This window comes from Myotis lucifugus, unplaced genomic scaffold (genome assembly GCF_000147115.1).
Source record: "Myotis lucifugus unplaced genomic scaffold, Myoluc2.0 scaffold_14, whole genome shotgun sequence".
Lineage (NCBI taxonomy): Eukaryota > Metazoa > Chordata > Mammalia > Chiroptera > Vespertilionidae > Myotis > Myotis lucifugus.
The window spans coordinates 12,647,726-12,653,436 of NW_005871062.1; positions in this window are offsets into that span (position 1 = coordinate 12,647,726).

Here is a 5,711-nt window from a genome sequence, read left to right on the forward strand (position 1 = left end):
GCCCCCCCCCCCCGCCCCCACGCCCCACGTGCCTCGCCGCCCAGAGCTGCCCCGCCGGCCAGATCGCCAGACTAGACTCTAATGTCAAAGTGAACCGCTCGGCCCCGCGCACAGTGAGGCCGGCGTGGGTTAGCTCTCCCAGGGCGCCCCCGCGCGCGGAACCGAGCCGGGCGCGGCCCTGGCAACACGCGGGAGCGCGGGGAAAGGCGCGTGCTCTGAGGGTGGGCCAGGGTCCCCTGGCCTGGAGGGCTCAGGGATGGAGAGTCGGGAACTCCATCAGGGCGGGGCAGAGGGCAGCTGGCCAGAGGTGTGGAAGGTGGCAGTGAGGGCTCAGATCCCCAGCATGGCCTTCTTTCCCGCCCGTGTTCACACTTCGGGAACTCTCCGTGGTTCCATCAGCCTTTATGTTCCGCTGAGACGGACAGCAGGGACGTCAGAAGGGTGTCCTTCTATAACTGAGAGGAAAATCGGAGGTGGTAGCGCGGCCTCTGGGGAGCATTCTCTTCCATTTCCTTGTTATTTGTCAAATGAAGCTATACACGCAATCACAGGTTTTGTGCTTCTGTGTTAACAGTATTGATTTAAAAATGTTAAACATTTAAATATGCCACAGATTTCGTGACCCCTTTTGTTCAGTTTCTTACTTTATCACTATTTCAGGGGTTTGATGAATGGAAATATCTCCAGCCTCTCAGCCTGGGAGTAACAGTGGAGTGAGGGAAGGGACCATGGGGCATTTGTCTTGTCCTTGTCCCTCTGGCATATGCTCACCAGCACCATGCTTCCAAAATTACCTCTTGTATCAATTTAAGATAAATTAAGTTGCATTTTGGATAGAATATTATCATTGGCTGGACTTCAAGAATAACCATGTAGCCTGGCTGGCGTGGCTCAGTGGTTGAGTTCCAAGCTATGAATTAGGAGGTCACAGTTCGATTCCCCATCAGGTTGCCCCGGTTGCGGTTGCGGGCTGGATGTTGAGTGGGGGGCGTGCAGGAGGCAATCAATGGTTCTCTCTCATCACTGATGTTTCATTTCTCTCTCCCTCTCCCGTCCTCTCTGAAATCAATTTTATAAAAAGAAGAACCATATACATTTTCCCACATGTGCACCTCATCCAGTACTGTAACTACCACTACACAGTTGGATTTGAGAGGCAGGTATTTGAACCAAAATTCACATAGTGCAGCCCCATGGACACACTGGTAGACCCAGTGCAAAATCTGTATGTGCATAAAAGTTCAAAAAGGTATGTATACTAAAGTGTGGTAATCATTGCTTATTTCTCAGAGGTCCAAGGATAGGCAGTTGGTTTGGGTGGCTTACTGACACATTCTTAAAAGAGAGTAAATATTGTGGTGAATATTGGGAGAAAAGGAGCCTGCCATTTTGGGTTTTGCCTCTGGAAAGAAGTTAATGATCCAAGGAAACTGATCCTAGGGAGAATTTCTATATGTACCACCCCTTCCCATTCCTCCTTCTAACATTCTTCCTTCAGCCTTAAAGAAACAGCAACATTCCATCTGATTGATGGTTGAAAAGAAGAAAGGAATGAACCTTTAAGGAGCATCTATTATGTACCAGTTACCTTCTCTTATCTAATTCTCATAATAATCCTATAAAATTGGAATTATCACCCCCCCCCCCATTTTATTTAACAGAGTAAGGGGAATATCCAGCTGGGTTAAATATCTATGCTTACACAGCTGGGAAATAGTAGGCCTGGGATTCTAATCTAGCTCCGAAATTCTAAAACTGAGCCCGGTCTTTAGAATCTGGTTGACTGAGTCCAAATGGACTCAAGCAAGAATCATTGGTTACTGGCTGTTGTGGATACAGGAGGAAATTGGTTGTGAACAGTGTGTGGTCTTTTTTTTTTTCCCCCTCCTTCTCTCCTTTCCCTGGAAGGCCACCTGTAAATTCCGGCTCTCCTTAGGATCTCTGGCTATGAAGAGACTGATTTGGGGCAGGAATAGAAAAGTCTACGTCTTTTTCCTGTGCCGTACCAAAGTCAGACCTAGAGTTGAAAGTCAATTTTCCTAATATAGGTCTCAGTTGGCATCCGGTTTAAGGCTACCCATAGGCTGAGCTGATCAGGGTAATGATTTCACAAGGGCAGTTGTGACACATAGGTCAAACTAAGTATCACTCTTAAAACCCCAGCCTCAGAAACCAGAGAGTGGGAGGGAAAATATAGTAATAACAGAACACACGACTACTAATTAACCTTATTAACAACTGCAAACCAGTGAACATTTATATTTTTATTTTCTCCAAAAAGACAATTAAAAATTTTTTTTGGCCTTCTATTAACTATCCCCCCAAATAATCACCTATATAAAAACCATCCTTTAAAAGGTCAGTAGAAATTATTTTAAGACATTCAAATATAAAAAAAGTATTGTTATTTTAATAGGCACTGTGGGTAGTTTAATTTGTATCTTGTATTAAATTAAACATATGGTGAACAGGGTATAATAGATTTTCTATAATTTAGCTGCCAATGTGGCAGCAGCAGCCAGTTACTCTCACCAGCAGACTTGTCAGTGGTTTGTTTGCTAGCTTATTTGAATTAAAATAAAGCTTCGCTTCTGCTGACTGCACGTCATTATCTATGAGACCATAATCCTGCTAGCAAATCCTATATCTTCCAGAACTGGCTCTTTTGTTTGGGATTACTGAGAGCTTAGCTTATAACAAAGAGGAATAAGGCATCCCTCTCATCCTCATAATTAAGTGTGGGGACTAATTTAGAAACAAACCCAGAAAGATGTACTATTTGGAGTTATATTTCTATACAGAATGGAGGGGAAACAGGATAGGCCAAACACCTGATTGTTAACAGAATGTTTAAACTGTTAAGCAAGTGTACTACAGGAATCCAGCTTGTTAAAATTAAGAGCAACAGCAAATAAGGCACTGATGGCCTTTGCACGGGGCAGTAATTCTGTATGAAGGATCTGAAGGTATGTTTGGGGAGAGGGAGTATTAGGGTGCCAAGCAGGAGAAGATGTGCTGCATGCTTTGTGAATGCTAGTTAGTTTGTTCTTCCATTATCCTAACAGGCTGCACAATTAATCATTATTATTATGAGCAGAGTTATTAAAATACCGAATAAGAACAAACCACTTTTTTATTAACTAGGAAAAATATAACTCATTAATTAGGAAATAGGTAATGTTACTTCCAAGGTGCAAAAAAAAAAAAAAAAAAAAAGATGGGTGATTCCCTGGCTCTTTCCATACACCCAGCTCAAACAGATCTTCATGAATTCTAATTGTGTTTAAGGAAAGAATGTCACAACTAGGATGGATATAAAAATAGCTTTTACATCTACAATTCATCTATGAACGGATGCCTGTTTATTGAAGAAGAGAGAAAACACGACTTGATTTATCAATGTCTTTAACATTAATTGTCACAGATGGGAATTCTGAGGATCTCTGTAAAACCAAACCAGACCCTGGTGAATTATAAAGCAGGTCCTTAGACTAAAAAACATTTAGGCAAAGTGACAGTTCAGAACATCTGTTAGCCTTCTGTCTGAGTATAAACTAGATGTCATGGAGTGCACAGCTGTAGGCATTTTAGGCTTCTTTGCCAACATCTGTCACAGCAGTACAATAATATAGGTAATTATCAACACCTTACATAAACTGTTCGCTATTTTAATTTTTAGAAAGAGTAAAATTAGTGTTATAGTCCTTGGCAAAAATAATTGAGTTGAATAGAATAATTTTTTTCTCTAAAAGATGAATAAATGATCTGATCATTTTTTTGAAAAGCACACATTTTAAATATTTTCTGCAGCCAATGCCAGTATTATACCATTTTGAAAAGCAAAAATTCTAAGTGATTTTTTTTGAAAAGTAAAGATACAAGTACATGTAAAATAAGGGGAAAGGTAGAGAGAGGCCAATGATTTGCTATTTGAAGCAACCAAACATGGTATGTTTTCTGATTTAAAAATAGTTTGTGAATACCTCACAATCATAGCATTAATTGGTTCCATATTCATAAAGATTAAAAATTCACTTCATGTCAGCATACCAAAATCTGTAGTGATGAGTTATAAAAGAATTGTCTTCCTCATTTTTCCATGCTCCTCTCAGTCCTAGAATTTTGCAGCAAAATGACATATAAAACTATAATTCACATCATGCCATCTTATAACTAAAGTTAATCTAAAAGGGTTAGCGCATCAGATAAATCCAAGGACCCTTCATTCTTTTAGTGCACTTAAATATAGATCATCTACAGTGCTCCCCCTAAGATACTAGGCATTACTGTCTCGTATCTGATTCCCTTGACGTATACTAGAGCTATTTTTCAGTCTACAGAACTCGAAGCAGCAAGACTATATTCCGAAGCACCTGTTCTGGGGACGATGCCAGTCAATAATGTCTTATTGAAAGACCAGGCCCAGCTCGAGAAAATAAAGGAATGGAGCTGCAGTTGGATTTCATCATCTAACCATGCAATGTAATCTTAACCAATTCATTACACACTCCTTTTGTTTCCACGACAAAAGGGATGTTACCTTTGTCAGAGGTTGTAATTCCAGTATGTTCAAGCAAAGACAAGGAAGAAATTGAAAAAGTGCTATCAATTCTACCCACAGCCAGGAAGAACTGTAGGGTCAGAAGGTCATTATCACTGTCCCATGTACAGTTCAGAGTAGGCCACAGATAGCTAAAATTTCCACACCGCAATTGAAAGGTATAATAAAGGAGACTCACAGAAAATACTGGGTAAAAATAGGAGTAGGAAATCATATCCTTGAACGCACTGGATTTAACACATGTGAAGAATGAAATGACGCGAACCTCTATTTGGGCAACAGTTGTGGATGCTTGAAATTATGCTTTCTTAGAACAATCCAGGAAGAGGGAAATTTTATTAATGGGAGGTCACCATGGCAAAAAAGTGAGTCAAATTGCAACATTCATAATCTATAGGTCTAGAGAGGTCAAATGAGAAGAAGGAGGAAGTAATATATAGATATAAAAGGCAGACAACTTGGTCCAAGAGGAAGATTAAAAATGACAGAAAGTGGCTAAAAGGAAAAGACAAATGTGAGACAACCTGACAGAGAATAAGGCTGGGGGGTGGGGGGGGGTGGGGGAGTGGGGGGATGCAAAAGACGATATTGATGACCAAATGGAGTTTAGCGACCAAATGAAAATTTAGGGCCTGTGAGTGTTACTGTCTTCTAAAGAGAGTGACCAGCTATAAGAAATGAGTGTAGGAAAGTGAAACATTAAAAAATAATAGCTGAGTAGTATTGTTTTGAAGTCAGTCTAAATGGGTTTATTTGATATTTGCCAATGTCATATTTCTTTACCATCAAGGGAAAAATCAATATATGTTGATGTCTAGAAAAGGTGGGGAAAAAGAGAAAGTAACTCATTCCCCAATACTGTTTTTTTTAAACAGTCAGCACAATTCCTTTTTTTAAAAAAAAAATATTTATTGATTTCAGAAAAGAAGGAAGAGGGAGAGAGAGATAGAAACATCAATGATGAGAGATAATTATTGATTGGCTGCCTCCTGCAGGTGCCTCCCCCCCCCCTCCCCCAGACCCAGTCCGCAACCCAGGCATGTGCCCTGACCAGGTATTGAACTGTGACCTCCTGGTTCTTAAGTTGACGCTCAACCACTGTGCTATATGGGCCCGGATCCACCTGGTTTCAAATACTTGGAACAGAATA